General features: G+C 54.7%; 1 protein-coding gene across 1 annotated transcript in view; it reads right to left on the minus strand.

Moving 5' to 3' along the window:
* The window catches only part of COL23A1 (collagen type XXIII alpha 1 chain), a 350,887-nt gene that overhangs the window by 82,594 nt on the left and 250,883 nt on the right, over positions 1–17,410 (minus strand). The gene's annotated exons all lie outside the window — the stretch shown is intronic.

Below are 17,410 nucleotides of genomic sequence, written 5' to 3' on the forward strand. Positions count from 1 at the left end.
TTGTTTTTCTTATGTAAACATTGCCGCTACTGAATAACACCCCTCTTTCATGTTTCATTGTAAGATCTCTGAGAGTGGCGCCCAGGTTATGCCTTGCCAATGGGTTGGGGAGCGTAGTAGCCAGTTCTCATGCTGCTAATAAAAACATACCTGAGAGTGGGCAATTTATAAAGAAAGAGAGGGTTGATGGACTCATGTGGCTGAGGAGGCCTCATAATCATGGCAGAAGGTGAAAGGCACATCTTACATGGTGGCAGGCAAGACAGAATGTGAGCCAAGCGAAAGGGGAAACCCCTTATATAAAACCACGAGATCTCGATGACTACCACAAGGACAGTATGGGGAAAACCACCCCCGTGATTCAATTATCTCCCAAATGAGTCCCTCCCACAACACGTGGGAGTTATGGGAGCTACAGTTCAAGATGAGATTTGGGTGGGGACACAGCCACACCATATCAGGGAGGGACAAAGAGAGCCACAGGTAGATCATTCAACTGTTGCCACAATTATGCTATGTCATGAATAACCACAAATCTTCAGTGATCTACCAAAAAGGGCCCTCTTGTTCATGTTTCCGGAATCCGCAGGAATAGGCTAGGCACCTGTGCTGGGTTTTCTCACATATTTGTGGGGTCAGAAGCACTGCCTCTTGAAAGCCCCCAGCCTTCGGTGCCTTCCAGCGGAGACTTAAAGGGAGAGGTACTGACTGGGACTCCTTTTGATTGGCAGATGTAAGGCACGTGGGTGCCATGATGGGGAGCTAAGCCACAGGCCATTTCTCAGGCCTGGCAGAGCCCCTCCCCAGCCCCTTCGGCCCAGGCAGCTGCAGGGAGGACTGAGCAAAACCGATGGGAAGAGGGGAAAGCCCCTCAACGTGCCTGAGACTACGACCCTTCCTGCCCACAGGGGCTCAGAGCCATGAGAACATCTCTGAAGGGCCGAAGGGGCCGGACTAGCCAGCGGACCTGGACAGGAAGGGGAGGGGTGGGGGGACTCCAGAAAGGGGCTTTCGGCCGGGCACGGTGGCTCACACCTATAATTCCAGCACTTTGGGAGGCTGAGGTGGGTGGATCACCTGAGGTCAGGAGTTCGAGACCAGCCTGCCCAAATGGCGAAACCCCATCTCTAATAAAAATACAAAAAATTAGCCGGGTGTGGTGGCGGGCGCCTGTAACTTCAGCTACTCGGGAGGCTGAGGGAGGAGAATTGCCTGAATCTGGGAGGCGGAGGTTGCAGTGAGCCGAGATTATACCACTGCACTCTAGCCTGGGCGATACAGCAAGACTTCATGTCCAAAAAAACAAAAAGGAAAGGGGCTCTCAAGGGTGGAGGTCAGGTGAACCTGAATATTTAAAGAGCCTGTAGCCAGGTGAAGGGAGGTGCTGGCTACAAAGAAGCATGTTGCCAACGCTGGCAGCAGGACTGCTGGTACCCTCACAGGCGGCAGGTACAGCCGTGGTGCAGGCTGTGTCGGTGCTGGGTGGCCAGTGGTGGGTGGGGGGCTGGGGATGTGGCTCTTGCTACATGGGCTGGTGGCCTGTGGCTTTGGGCTTGGTCAGCCCCAGATCTGTGCTAGCGCAAGTAAGCTTTGCCCCAGAGCCTGTCATCTCCTGGGATCTTGTTTCCTGTTGGAAAACAGGCTCCAGAGAGGCGCATGTAAACCAGCACACCCCAAAGATCACAAATTCCTCAACTCTCCATTCACCCCGAGTCTTAATCACTGACACATGTACTCCTCTGAACTTAACGAAGGCCAGGATTTATTGCTCTCAGAGAATAAAAAGCTCTATTTTTTTTTTTTAAACTTAAAAGGTCATTCGTGTGAGCTTTGATTTTCATGAGAATTCCTTGTAACCTGCCCGCTAAAAGCCCCACCCTATCCTACTCAGAGGTTCTAGGTGGGCAGGTGAGGCCTAGGGCATGGCCGGTGGGCGTGGGCAAGGCCTTTGGCAGGCACTTGCCAGGAGAAGCTGGGCATGCAACATGCGCCGTCCGCTCCCAGCCGAGCTGACCCTTGCAGGCCTTGGACAGGGAACTCTCGGGGTTCCTCGGAACCGTGGACCAGCGCCCTCCTGAGGGAAGAGTGCAGCAGCCCGGCATGGCCCAGTTTTAACTTCTGCATCTCCTGGAGCTTTAGTGGGCACTGGGGTGACTGACTGTCATGGTTTGCTGGGGACTGAGGGGTTTCCCTGGGCTCTCAGTGCTGAAATCAGGTCAGTCTCAGGCAAACTGGAACTGCGGGTCACTCCGAGGGCATCTGTAAGAAGGGAGGCCTCCCCCGCCCTATCTGCCCACTGCTTCCCCGCACCCAGCCGCATGCCCCTCCGTCACTCTTCAGGACTGCCAGGCTTGCCCTGCCTTGGGGCCTCTGCACCAGCTTCCCTCTGTCCAGGGCTCTCCTCTGCCCATCCCTGCATGGCTGAATGCTTGCCGCCTCCTCGGGATGCCTTCCCTGACCACCAGCCTCAATTTTCAAGTGCCTGCCTCATGCATTTGTTGTCACATTTTCCTCTTTTATCTTCTTCCAGACACTTATTTCTATGAAAATTGCCTAGCTTATTCTATGTGCTTTTCAGAGTTTATGGTTTCTCCTTGCTGGAACATCAGCTCCCTGAGGGCAGGGCTCCTGCACGCTGGCTCGTGGTTGTAGCCCCTGAGTGGGGCCATTAGTGGGGACCCCAAGGTGCTGGGTCCCCAGGCCGGAACAATGGTCGGCCTCGCTGGCACAGAGCCACCTGAATCGGGAAGAAGTGGGCACTGATGAGGCCCCTATGACCCCAGGCAGTGTGTAGCCAGGTTGTGCACAGGTAGACACAGCCCTGCGTCCCCTCACCTCATTCTCAGAGCAGGTCCCACGTGGCCCCCACGCCTGGCCCCTCAGCTGCCCAGCTCTGCAGGATGCTGAGGTCTGAGGAAGCTGCGCCAGCTGTGCAGTTTGCAGACCACAGCTTCAGAGGAGCCCGAGGGTGAAAGATTGGGGGGCCTGAGGAGCTGCTCCCAAATCCTGGCCTATGAGGCTAGAAGGCCCGCCCAGTTCCCACGCATCCTTGACTCGCACCCCAGGGGACTTGGGGTGATTCATGACTTCTTTTTGACCCCCAGGGCCAGGGCTGAGGCCCGGCTTCCGCTAAAGAGTTTCAGCTGTTGGGCCAGGTCTGATGTGCCTGGCCCTTGTCAGCAGAGGGTGCCTCCCGGTGTCTCACACCCTCCTTTCCCTCTAAAGCCACAGCTCCCCGCTGTGGGGGGCCTTCTGTGGGCCTGGAGGTCGCATGGGCCCAGAGCTGGATCCTGCCTCCCGCGCACTCCAGAGGTGGGGTGTGGGCAGGCTGTGCGCTCAGCCATAGGCGGTTCTTTGTCCTTGCCCTGAGAGGGCAGCCACAGTGTGTCCAGCTGTGTTTTGGGCAGCAGGGTTTTAAAAACAGCTTTATTAAGATATGATTCACATACCATACAGTTCATCCAGTGGTTTTTGGAAGATTACACTGTATTTGTAAATTTCTAAACTATTCTGTAAAAACTGCGGTAGAATACATAGCATGAAAGGTCCCATCTTAATCATTCTTGAGTGGACGGTTGAGCGGCATCAAGCACAGTCACGCTGTTGTGCGGCCACCAGCACCATCCCTCTCCAAAGCTTCCCTCATCTTGCAAAACTGAAATTCTCTGCCCATTAAACACTACCTCCTTATCCTCTCTCCCCATGGCTACTAGCAACCACATCCTATTTTCTGCCTCTGTGAATCTGATGACTCTGGGTATCTCACACAAGCGGAGCTCAGCAGTATTTGTCCTGTGACTGTCTTGTTTCCCTGAGCATGGTGTCCTCAAGGTCCATCTGTGTTATAACCTGTGATGACGAGGTCACCTTCCTTTTTTTTTTTTTTTTTGGAGATGCAGTCTCGCTCTGTTGCCCAGGCTGGAGTGCAGTGGCGCGATCTCGGCTCACTGCAGCTCCGCCTCCCAGGTTCACGCCATTCTCCTGCCTCAGCCTCCCGAGTAGCTGGGACTACAGGCACCCACCACCATGCCTGGCTAATTTTTTGTATTTTTAGTAGAGATGGGGTTTCACTGTGTTAGCCAGGATGGTCTCTATCTCCCGATCTCGTGATCTGCCCGCCTCAGCCTCCCAAAGCGCTGGGATTACAGGTGTGAGCCACCGCGCCCGGCCCCGTGGCCTTCCTTTTTAAGGCTGAATCATACTCTGTTGCATGGATAGACTACGTTTACTCTGTTACCCAGGCTGGAGTGCAGTGGCACGATCTTGGCTCACTGCAGCCTCTACCTCTTAGGTTCAAATGATTCTTCTGCCTCAGCCTCCCAAGTAACTGGGATTACAGGTGTGCACCACCACGCCTGACTATTTTTTAATTTTTAACTTTTTTTTTTTGAGACAGAATCTCGCTCTGTCACCCAGGCTGAAGTGCAGTGGTGTGATCTCGGCTCACTGCAACCTCCGCCTCCTGAGTTCAAGCAATTCTCCTGCCTCAGCCTCCCAAGTAGCTGGGACTATAGGCACCCGCCAGCACGCCCAGTTAATTTTTTCTATTTTTAGTAGAGACGGGATTTCACTGTGTTGGCCAGGCTGTTCTTGAACTCCTGACCTCATGATCCACCTGCCTCAGCCTCCCAAAGTGCTGGGATTACAAGCGTGAGCCACCGCACCTGGCCCACGCCTATTTTTTTGTATTTTAGTAGAGACGGGGTTTCGCCATGTTGGTCAGGCTGGTCTTGAACTCCTGGCCTCAAGTGATCCACCTGCCTTGGTCTCCCAAAGTGTTGGTGGCATGAGCCACTGCATGTGGCCTCAAAAGATCATTTTCATCTGTTCCTTTGTGAACAGGAGAGGCAGAATCCCTACCGTCCCAAAGGCCATTTCCCAAAGGGTAAAGATCTGGATTTGCGCGCTGCTTCTGTGAGTGTGACCTGGAACAAGCTGGCTCCTGCCTCGGGGCTGCCAAACTGAGGTCCTGACCCCTCTCCAGGTCATGTGAGGATGAGCCGAGATAACCGCAGACATTAAACCTCTCACACCTCAGTTTCCTCTGTCTCAAAATGGGCATTTGTACCCAATCCCAGGGCCTGTCACTCATGTGGTCATTCCAGGGACACCCACGGGAGGCCCTGCAGGCACTAGGGACCGGGAGTTGGGTCAGCCCTGTCCCTGGGGTTCCATGCGCAGCAACACTCCCAACACAGGCACGCACCACAACGCAGCGTGGGCAGGCAGGCTGGGGACAGGCGGATAGCTCGGTGGGCTGTGCCCCCAGTGGGTCCACTCGAGGACATGCTGTCCCTGGCAGCTCAGGGGTGCTCATGCCCTTGCAGAGCCAGTCTCCATCTGCAGGGCCCTTCCTGGTGTCTAGAAACTTGGCTCTTTCGGAGGGAGGCTAAGCAGGACGGGGTGGAGGATGTGGGGTGGCGTGTGGCGCTGTAGGAGCAGGGGGTCCCGAGTGGGCAGGGGCCTGGATCTGGGGCAGCAGAAGGGGCTCCTGAGCCTGGGGGTGAGGGCAGCCCAGCTGTGTGTGGTTATCAGACCCAAATGGTCCTCACCATGCTCTGTGGTCCTGGAGGGCAGGGCCCTCGCTGGCCTGTCTCTGGGGCTTGACAAAGGGTGGATGCACAGGGAATGTCCATGGTCCTGAGCTCTTGCCCTTCCCAGACCCATTTCATTGCCCACAAAGGGCCCTGTGGTAACTGATCTCCCTGCTCTGATCCCCAGTCCCCAAGGCCCCTACTGTGGGGACCCTGGGGACTGCATGGGGCTGTTTCTCATCCATTCAGATGCTATAGTGTGGTCAGAGAGCTCTTGGTCTCCCCAGACACAAGCAGTCCCTTTCATTTCCTCCCTAGGTCCTGTGCTGCTTTGAGTGGGGTTGGGCTAACCGCAGAGGGTCCTTCCTGGGGAGAGGCTAAGGGGGATCGGCTGGGAAGCTGGGAGCCCCTGCTGGGAGCGGCAGCTCCATCCTGCAGGCCCCAGGTCCTGCATCCAGTACAAGCCTGGGCTTCTGCACTAGAGAGATGCCACCGTCACCTTGGCTGCTTCTAGAGCTCTTCGGAAGACCCTTCTCCCTGGAGCAGGGCGCTGGAATGCTGCAGGGAGCAGGGGGGTGGCTCCCACATGTGGACCTACCATGAGCCATGTGCTGTGCTGGGCTGTCCAGATGTCTGCTCATCTAGTCCGTGCAGCCCTGCCAGGAGGTAGCATCAACCCTCCTTTGCAGATGAAGCAAAAGAGGCTCACAGAGAAGTGATATGTCCCAAGTCACACAGCTGGAACAGCTGGTGTGTGGCAGAGCTGGGATGAAAACCCGGATGTGTTCAATTCCAAAGCACTTGCCTTTTCTTTTTTAAAGAAAAAGAAATGTGACGGCCTGGGGTCTCTCCATCTATTCAGATGCCATTGTCCAGTCAGAGATCCCTGGGCGGCCCTGGACACAAGCAGCTCCTTTCCCTCTTGAGGTCCTGTGCTGTGAAGGGTGTGGGTGGGCTGAGGCCCTTTTGGGGGCGCGAGGGCTGGGGTTACTCTGGAAGGTGCAGGGGGTGCTTGGCCCCACCCCCATTTCAGATTCAGTGGGGCTGGAGAATTTGCATTTTCAACAAGTTCACACGCTATGCTGGGCTGGTCTGGTAAACACACTCTGAAAACCAAGTGGCTTCCTTTTCTCTGTCTTTAAATATTATTTTCTCTTTTACGAAATATTTCCAGCCTCATGTGCTTTTCACCATGCTGTGTTGTCTTTTATGCGCTCAGGATGGCTGGAGTCAAGTTGTGAGTTTGCAAAACCCAGGGAGACCCATTCTGGGTTCATCAACCGCCGGCGAGGATTTCTACTACGATGACCACGACTGCTGCTGCGTGGGGTGCGCTTACGGAGCAGTGCCCAGTGCTGTTCTGAGCCCTGTCACGCAAGTCGCTCCGTTGCTTTTCACAGCCACCTCCCAGGCAGAAGCCACCACCTCCTCACTCTACCAAGGGAGGGCGAGTCACTGGCCTGAGGCCACACACACCGCAAGGCCAGGGTTCCGCCCCAGGTGGTCCGTGCCACAAGCGCGCACCCAGCCTCAGGATTCAACGAGCTGGGACAGAAGTGCCTCACCAGTTCTAACGGAAATGGGTCGAATGGCCAGAACCAAGGTCCTCTGCCCACCTGCTAATGTATCTGACTGAGTTCCCAGGCTCTGTGAGCAGCATCGCCACCTACCTGGGAGCTCGGCGGGGGTTGCGGGTGGCCCCATCACATCCACAGTTCCTGCCCACCCCTCCAGATCTGAGTGGCAGCAAAGCCCAGCTTCTACATCACTGTCTGCATGCTGGCCCTGCAGGGCATTTTAGGCATATTAACCACGAACCTCACAAGCACCTCGCGAAGCAGCCACTATCACTATTCCCAGCTTTGCAGCTGTGCACTGCAGCCCCAAGAGGCTGAGTGACCCGCTCAAAGTCACGCAGTCAGGAAGAGAAAGAACCAGACGCTGAACTTCTGTCCCCTCCAGGTCCAATACCAGCGTCTCCCCAGGCTCCAGGCTCCAGGGTCGCTGCCTCCCCACTGCCTGCCCCGTTTCCTCTCTTGCCTCCTTTCTCTCCTTCCCTACCCTTCAGTCAGGGCCATCCTTCTAGGCCAGAGATCGGATCATGCCACTTCCCTTTAAAGGCATCCACAGGTTCCCCGCTGTCTTTGGGACAGCGCTCCCTGGCCAAGGCCCTTCCTGGCCAGCCTGGACTTCCCTCTCCAGCCCGTTCCGCCCAGCTCCACTTGCCCTCCATGAGTTACTCCTAGCCCACCTTTAGCCAGACACCTGGCCTGGACATGCCACACCCCCTGAGCTGTGCTACTCAAGTCTCCAACATCCTTTCTCCCTCTTTTTTTTTTTGGCCAGGAAAACTCCTACTCATCCTACAATACCCAGCTAGGACATGGACTTATGTCTTAGCCTTCCCAGCTGCTTACTCTCGGGCCAGGGAATCCACTTGCTACAGTGATTACTTAGCACACTGGGATGGAGCCGTCTGCCCATCAGTCCCATTGCCAGACCATGAGCTCCCCAAAGCAGGGACCGCGTTGGCTTGGTCTAGGTCCTCTGAGTGGCCCAGGCCCAGGCAGAATCCTGCTAAACAGGACCAAGGTGGACATTCACCAATGACCATGCAAAGAGGCTCCCAATTCCAGGGTGTCCACAGCGGCCTGTGCCTGGGTCTGATGTTTGCCGTGCACTGGGAATGGAGAGCATGTGGCCTTTTTCCCTTTTTAACTGTCGTGCCTGCGCTTGTGCCTGCCCAGTCTGCCCACTGGGGTGGGAAATGCCAGTTTATGAACCAAGGGTGAGCCGCCGGGGTCTTTCTAGCCAGGGCTGTTGGAAACCACTTGAGTGGATCTAGCCCTAGTGAATGGCTCTTAACCACTCCCCAGGGAGCGCCCGAGACCCCAGATAATAAGCTCCATGTGTGTGGGAGACAGGCCCATTTTTTTTCCCAAAGATTTATGAGCGGGGGAGTATTCTCATTGACCTCCATTTCAGGAAAGACCTCTTTCTGGAACACTTGCCGAATACTCCATCAACAGGGAAGCACACGTGCTCGCGGCGAGCCTGCTTGACGGCCCCATAGCCAGCATATGTTTCTTGTCTCCTACGCATTTTAGCACTGGCTCTGGGGAATGCGTGTATTTCTGAACGTCCCTAAACACAGCTCTGACTGAAGCACTTATAATTTACCCTCTATGAAAGCCATCGCTGCTCTTTCCAAACATACTTGGAAGTGGATTCAAAGTTTATTTAGAGAGAACATTTAAAAAAAAAAAAGACCGAACGAGAGTGCTTGTGGATTCTTACTCCCAGCCCCGGCTCGCTGGGACCTTGGAATAATTCCTTCGGCTCACAGACATGACACCCTGAGAAGAAACCGTGAACATGTGAGCGCTGGCCGTCTGTCCACGCGGACATCTCTCCAGTTCGTCCTCTCTTTATTTATTCGCCTGTTATTCTATCTGCTTCTCCCTCCCTCAGACATCCTTTTTCTTTTCCTTCCACTCATGTTCCCCCACCTCATCATTCATCCATTTCTCCAGCCCTAGAAAAATGACTCAATTCTTTTTATTTATTTATTGTTTTTGAGACGGAGTCTCGCTCTGTCACCCAGGCTGGAGTGCAGTGGCGCGATCTCGGCTCATCGCAACCTCTGCCTCCTGGGTTCAAGCGATTCTCCTGCCTCAGCCTCCTGGTTAGCTGGGACTACAGGCGCCTGCCACCACGCCTGGCTAATTTTCGTATTTTTAGTAGAGACGGGGTTTCACCATGTTGGTCAGGCTGGTCTCGAACTCCTGACTTCGTGATCCGCCCACCTTGGCCTCCCAAAGTGCTGGGATTACAGGCGTGAGCCACTGCACCGGGCCAAAAATGACTCAATTCTTATTTGGGGGTGAATGAATGACTTTATTCATCCAGACAATCAAATACCCATTTGCATATTGGTTCATCCATTCATCCATCCATTAAATTAGCAATCTTTGTTCATTCCTCTTTCTGACCAGCCATCCATCAAAGATGTACTAATGACCCACTCTGTGCAAGGTACTGGGATACTTCAGTGAGTGCATCCCAGTTCCTGCCCTTGAGTAGCTCACAATAATCTGGGAGATAAGATGCAAACAGCCAATTACAGCACAGTGTGGGAAACGCTATTAGAGACATGTGCAGGTGTCCTGGGTGTCGGGAAACGGGCGCTGATGCCTGGGAACAATTCTGGGTACAGAAGGGGCTACGGAAAACACCTGTGGAAAACCTGCCCACCTCTCCCTGTCTCCCAGAACCAGTGAGGCAGCCACCTGGGGTAGATCAGACTTCATGGCCACTCCAGGGCCTTGGAGACCTTATCTGCCAGGAATGGTCTTCCGGAATGGGCTGGTTCAGACTCGCCACTCCCTTAGTGATTCCTACAGCAGTCCTGGGGGGCCTGTGTTGCCAGGTCCACTCTGCAGTGGAGGAGACCGGGGCTCAGGCGACTGGAGGGGTGAGGCGCAGCAGAGCCCACGTGCTGGAGTCTGAACACTGGCAGACAGTGCATGTGGCCCTCTGCACCCTCTGTCCAGGGGGTGGCCCTCAGGACAGCACCAACCACTGGGCTACCTGCTCCCCTCTGAAGGCCTCCTGGGTGTTCAGGACCTAGGTCCGACTATTTGGGGTCAGGACTCTCCCTGCACCCCACACAGCTCAGAGCTACCCGAACAGTCCTGGCAGACAAGCTGCTCTCCCTGTGTGGGAAACTGACTGCTCAAAGGACCCCAGCAAGCCCTGCTGTGTCTCAGCACCTCCCTTTCCCAGCCTAGGGCTGAAGGACTGAGAACGAGGACCTTGCCTGCAGAGCAGAGACTGTGCGTGCCCAATTCCAGGCTCTGGCCAGGCCTGGGCTCTGGATCCTGTGGAGAGTGGCATGGTCCAACCAAGAACCCTGGGAGCTGGCAGACCCAGCCTCCCTGCCTGGGTGCGGATGGCAGGGCGGCCCCTCTGCCCTTTGACCAAGGGTTCCTCCTCTGCCACGGCAAATGTCTGGGGCCATCCTTCCTGCCATCCACTCCCACATGTCCCCATTGAATTTCCTGTTCCTCATCCCCCCTGTCCCTGTCCACATGCCCCACTGCGTTTTCACCTCTGGGCCTCCCTTCCCCCAGGCTCTGCTCTTTCCATCCAGCCTCTCCCTGATCCTCATCCAAGGGGCCTTTCTAACACTGGCCAGGCCAGTCTCCACTAAAGGAACAAAACCAAAGTCCCACGGCTACCTTCTCAGTGCAGAGCAGCATGGTAAAGAGAGACCCAGGTACAAATCCTGACCCTCTCACAGGCTATTCCCATGAACTTGGGTAACTCAACGGCTCTGGGCCTTAGTTTTCCCACCTGTGAAATGGGTCTCTTCATGGCTTTCTTAGAGAGCAGCTGTTAGCATTATGGCTGAGTATAAAGTAAGGCTTTCCCTCAAAACTATGCTTCAGAAAGGAAGGAGTCATTTTGTGTTCAAGCCTCTACTGAAGTCTTTCGTTTTAGGGGGTGCATGCTCAACTAATTACTCGAAAAAAAAGATGACAATGTACTGTTTGGTGCCGACACACAACCTAAACCAACCCCCATCAACGTTAGTTCTAGATGGTTATAGAGGTAACACAAGGGGTCTATTAGAAAAATAAGAGGAGCCTGGTAGTTAAGGGTGGAGATTGAATGTACAAATTCATTTTCACTACTTCCAGAAGGGCAGAGAGGTCAGGAAAGGAAACACCAGCAACAATAAGAATGCTGAGAAGCAGACAATGAGGGCTACCTGCCGATACAGAAATGGGCACGAACACAGCCAACCCCAGGAGGCTCTAGCTTTGGGGGTCCTGGATCAGACCTCAGGCTCCCCAGCCAATGAGCACTGTCAGCTCTGGCAGCTCAAAGCCCCTTTGTCAGGCAGAAAGCCCCCCTCCAGGTGGCCAATTTCAGGTTTCAAGTGTCAGCTGGATTTTCTGCTCACTGTCCCCCATAGCCTGCTAGAAAGTTCACTGCCAAATTGATTTCCAAATTTCGTGAAACACATTTATTCCCAGGTGAAAACTACTGTATCTGATTTCTTCTGCAGATGACCCAGCCAACATGGAAATCTGCTTTGTCTGACTTTCGAATTCACCCGAGTCAGCTTCCATTGCTCAGACAACTGGACGGGGCCCCAGTTCCCACTGCGTCCCAGCCAGATGAAGAGAGTGGGGCTTCAAGTCTGTCAGCCAGCCCTAGACTCTCCACAAGCCAGGCCCCAGGCTCCCCCTGCCAGCCAAGAGGCAGATAGTCCACAGAGCCCAAAAAGCACCCATGCCTACCCACCCCCACCAGGAACGGCCACTGTTTCTCAGCCAGAAGTAGGGCCAAGAGAAGTCCAAAAAGGCCCCACACCCACCAGGCCCTTAGGGACCCCGAGTCACACCTGTCCCCTCAAGATTCTCTCTGGGCCATCACAGTCCACCCACACTTGGATGCAGGATGAAAGGCTCACACATGGCCGGGCTCAGTGGCTCACGCCTGTAATCCCAGCACCGGGAGGCCGAGGCAGGCGGATCATGAGGTCAGGAGTGCGAGACCAGCCTGGCTAACATAGAGAAACCCCATCTCTACTAAAAATACAAAAATTAGCCAGGCGTGCTGGTAGGAGTCTGTAGTCCCAGCTACTCGGGAGGCTGAGGCAGGAGAACTACTGGAATCTGGGAGGCGGAGGTTGCAGTGAGCCAAGATTGTGCCACTGCACTCCAGCGTGGACGACACAGCGAGATTCTGTCTCAAAAATAAATAAATAAATAAATAAATAAATAAATAAATAAATAATGAAGAAAGAAAGGCTCACATGGAAGCTACCAGTGGCCTGCTCCCTGGTGTCCTCATCCCCTGTGACTATGGCGCCATCAGTTGAAAGATCCAGGAGGCAGAGGCCTGGCTAGCGTCCCCTGGCTGGAAGGTCCCAGGAGGGAGAGTATTCAGGGGGGAGAGGTGCTCCCTGCAGGCTTCTCCCCTGAAAAGCCTGGGGCCCTGGACCCCTGGGACTGCTGCCCTCCCTGCAGAAGAAGGGCCTAGGGTCCCCTGCCCATTTATGAAGGCTCAACTCACACACGCGCTGTATTCTGTCGGCTTTGACCTCTTTCAGTTTATTTGGTGTTCAGTCCTCACAGCAACCCTGTGTGGTGTTACTCCCTCCTGACTGGGTCAAGCCGTCTGAAGCCTCCCTCTGCACACGGGTGCAGATCGAGCTATGGCTGAGCACGGTGGCCCATGCCTGTAATCCCAGTAGTTCACAGGCCGAGGCGGGAGGATGACTTGAGGCCAGGAGCTCAAGACCAACTTGGGCAATATGGTGAGACCTCGTCTTTACAAAAAAATACTATATATATACATATATGGTGTGCACCTGTAGTCTCAGCTACTTTGGAGGCTGAGGCAGAAGGATAGCTGGAGCTGAGGAGTTTGAGGTTGCAGTGAGCCGAGATTGCACCACTGCCCTCCAGCCTGGGTGACAGAGTAAGACCCTCTCTCAAGAAAAAAAAAAAAAAAAGATCCAGCCACCTTATCTTGGCCTGTGTGGCCCTGTCTGATCTGTCCCTTGACACGTCTCTGTTCTCATTTCAGGTCCCTCTACCCAGTGACCCACTAGGACCTCCTCTCTGCTCTTTCACCCCAGCTGCACAATCCTCCTTCAGGGCAGGTGGGCTCTGTGCCTGGGAAGCCCTGCCCACTCCCCAGCCTGGCTACTTCTTGTCACTCAGGTCTCAGCTCAGTGTCACTTCATCAAAGAGGCACCCACTGGCAGTCCTACTGAACAAGCCCCGCCTTCACTCTGTCACATCCTGTCCTGGCTCATTGCATGTTTCCGTTCTGCTAGAATGCAGACTTCTTAGCCGGATAAACCTTGTCTCTCTTATTTCCCAGTGCCTGGCATACAGTAGGAGCTTCATAAGTATTGGCTGAATAAGCGAAATGAGAACACGAATGCCCAGTACAAAAGGAGTGACTGGCCCCAAGTTGCAAGCTGGCAGAGGCACTGCCTCCGCTGTCATGCTATGTTCCCTGCTGGGGTACTGGCTTGGGCGGCTTGGGGGTGGCTCTGTGTCAAAGGAACCTCCTGGAAGGCAGAAATGACCCTTCTGGGTATATCTGGCAGAGGCAGTTGCAGCGCCTGCAAATCAGAGGAAAGTGAGGTCATGGAAGGTGGAGGCTTTGAGGCCAAACACACCTGGGTGGGTCCCAGCTCTCCAGTCACCTGCTGCATGGCCCTGGGCAAGCCACCTACACTCCCTGAGGCTCAGTTTCCCCATCTGTAAACTGGGCATAACATGGCACTTGTCTTCTGGATTGTTGTGAGGCTCATATGATGCCCTGCATAGCAGGCACCCGGCCAGGTGCCTCAGAGCCCTGTAAATGGTCCCCGAGGAATCCATGGCCCTCGGGGCAGGGTGAGGAGCAGGGCGAGGCTCTGAGGACAGAGGCAGCCACCGACAGGAGGGTGGGGCAGGAGTAAACACCACAGGCCGCCTGAGTTTGGACACATGCGCCTGGCTTCTGGGTTATAGGCAGGGCTGGGCCATGTGCAGAGTTTTTCATCTTTTAATCCCAGCTGTTATCAGCTGCTGGGAAATAGCTGAGCCCAGTCTCCTAGCTGGCACAGGCTTCATCTGAATTCCACAAAGAGAACAAAGAGTTCCGAAATAGTGACACAGCTGTCCTGACCGGCAGCCCGGGCAGTCAGCCGGCAGGGCCAGGCCAGGAGGAAGGCACGCAAAAGCCAAGCAAAGCCACTTGGCTAGAGGGTGGGCACAGCTGCGGGAGGCTGCTGGAGGCCTGGCTGACTAGCCAGCCAGGGACCATCCCAGGCTCTGGGGCTGCTGGGAGACTGGGGGTGACCTTCTCTCTGAGCTGGGCCTGACACTGTGTGCTCAGGAGGCTTCTGGCGGTGTGAAGGTCCTGCTCCGGGACTACCCCAGGGTGCAAAGTGAGTGGCATGGCTAGATCTCTGCTGGTGACACCCCCAGACACCAAAGCTACCTCCCTTTCCAGAGTTTGGAGTGGTCGTCTGCAGCTTTTGGTCACCCTCTCCACACCTGGATGCTTTCCACAGCGCAAGCCCCACCTTCCAGCACTCACTGCATATTTCCCTGCTGCCCCTTGGCTGCTAGGATGCAGGTGTGATTTACGGTCCACCTATCAGAGGTGTCTCAGTGAGATTTGGACTCGGCAGAATTGGGTGGGGACAGAGCATGATCCTGAGCCAGCAGCTGGGAGGCAGCTTCCAGATCTGGCAGGAGAGCTTGGGAACCATTCCTGGAGGCACTGTTCTTTGAGGTCTCTGGACCCCTGAATAACCTCCTACTACCCTTTTTTCTTTTGGCTTAAACTGGCTGGAGTGGATTCTGCCGTCTACAACTATAAATCCTGACAAACTCCTTCATGACTCCCTGGCAGGGCTTCAAACTCCACTGCCTACAGGGATACACAGGTTACACAGACACAAGAAACAGACTCGTTCAGCTAAAATCACAAGGCAGCCCACTTGGTCTATGTTTGATTTTAACAGAGGTGTGGTTCCAAGTCACCTTTATTAGAAAAAAAGCATGCAAGCCCCATGGTAAATGGTGATTGACGCTCGACTTCCAGGCCAGAGGGACACCAGGAGTAGGGGACTGTGATGCCCTGGAGACGGGATATCCTATCTAGAGGGAGCGGCTCCTAGATAGTTCACACTGACCGTTTCCAGATCTTTCCATTTTTCAAGAGAAGCCAGACATTGGGATTTTGATGTGAAATATCTCTTATTTTTCATTTTTGACTCATGGTTGTTGTTTTTTTTTTTTTTTTTTTTTTGAGACGGAGTCTCACTCTGTTGCCCAGGCTGGAGTGCAGTGGCCCGATCTTGGCTCACTGTAACCTCCACCCTCCGAGTTCAAGCGATTCTCTTGCCTCAGCCTCCAGAGTAGCTGGGACTACAGGCGCCTGCCACTGTGCCCGGCTAATTTTTGTATTTTTAATAGAGATGGGGTTTCACCATCTTGGCCAGGCTGGGCTTGAACTCCTGACCTCGTGATCCACCCACCTCGGCCTCCCAGAGTGCTGGCATTACAGGCGTGAGCCACCGCGCCCGGCCGACTCATGTTTTAAAAAACACCATGCAGGCCAAAAAAGCCCTGGAAGGTCAGCACCTTCCAAGTCTGGGTTTGGCCTGTGGCTGCCTTTGTGGCCATGATCTGCAGGGTTAAGTTCCAGCTCTTGATGATGGCACTTAGGGCCCTTGGCATGAATCCAGCGTCCTCCCTCACCATCCCTGCATGCAGGGACCCACAGTTCTTATCTCTGTCCCTTATCCAGGCTACCTCCCCACCCAGCCACGCCCTTTCATGTCCTTACTCCTCTGCCTGGCAACATGCCTGTGCAGCCTGGTCCCAGTGATCAAGCCCTTTGTGAAAAGCATCCCCTGCCTCCTGGACCCGAGGCTTCAGTCTTGAGGCGCCCACAGTGCCCTGCACACCCTTCCATCCTGGCGCTCCTCATCCTGGGTGGTGATCATCAGGGCCTCTGCCCCCAGCCCAGGACTGGGAGGACGTCCATCTGCAGAACAAGCCTGGCCTGTGACTGGCCCCCTGAGGAAGTGGGCTGCTCTTGGGGTCTCAAGAGCATCCATCCTGGTAGAACAGGGTGTTGGGGTGAGTTTAGGGAACCCAGCACGGGGAGGGCTGCTGATCCACCCTGCTTCTTCCTGTCTCAGTGATATGAGGTCCCCAGACCTGGACAGGGCCCGTGAGGTAGCCAAGGGGCAGCTGGACTCACTGTCCAGTGCGTGAGCCCCTGGTCAGTCCCCCTTCCAGATCTTGGAAATGCCTGTGCACCTTCGGAGAGAGGTTTTCCCTTTTTCCTTAGGGGAGTAGCTGGGGAGGTTGCAGCCAAGTTCCTTGTCCTCCACCCCATGCCCTGGGGATGTCCGGGTCCTCAAGGCTGTGGGCTAAGGATACCCTGGGTCTTCTCTGCCCTCCACTGCGGACTTGCCTCCCTCCTGCTCTCTGGAGTGCAGCTGTGATGCGTTTCAGTTCCCCAGACTCTAAGCAGCCTCACCTCACGTTTATTAAACTCCCACTGTGTGCCCGGCACAGTGCTGGGTGTGTCCACATCAGCAAGAAGACCCACAACAATTCTCTGAGATCAGTCTCATGACGTACCCAAAGCACATGCCTGAATCGAGCCCATGCCCCTGAAGCCAATCCTGCCCTTTTGCCAAAAGAAATGATTTCCGTTTGTGGGCAGGAAGGGAGCCACCGGGAGGCACCGGCCAACCATGATTTCTGTTTGTGGGCAGGAAGGGAGCCACCAGCCACCCTCTTCGTGCCTCTGGTTCCCCAAATGAAATAAGCTCATGGGAACAAGTCCACATTAGCATTTCAAAGAGGACCATAACTCGGTGATTACTGCTTGCACATGTGAGGGCTTCCTGCTGGGAGTGTTACCTAGCGGCACCCATGGTTTGATTTCCCCAAGTTGTGTGTTCCCTTACACGTGGGAAATCTCAAGGGAGAGACACTTCCCAAGAAAATTACCTACATGGGTCTTGTCACCTACCTGCCGTCTGCACCTAAAGACAGCGACACGAACCCCACTAGATGACACGAACCAAGCGACTGGTGTAGTCTGGGTATTTTCACATATGTTGTCTCACACGTTTCTGCCAAGTCTTAGGAGGTGGGAATATTATTAGTAATCTTACAGGTAAGATGACAGGGCCCAAAGAGGTGGCTTTCTTAGTGTCACACACTTAGTAGGTAATGAGGTGACACCCTCAGATCCAGGCAGCTGACCACACAGCCTGTGCCTCCCCCACACCCCAGACTTGGATGGGGCTGAGCACGTTCCGACATTCTGTT

The sequence above is a fragment of the Gorilla gorilla genome, chromosome 4 (assembly GCF_029281585.2).
Source record: "Gorilla gorilla gorilla isolate KB3781 chromosome 4, NHGRI_mGorGor1-v2.1_pri, whole genome shotgun sequence".
Classification (NCBI taxonomy): Eukaryota; Metazoa; Chordata; class Mammalia; order Primates; family Hominidae; genus Gorilla; species Gorilla gorilla.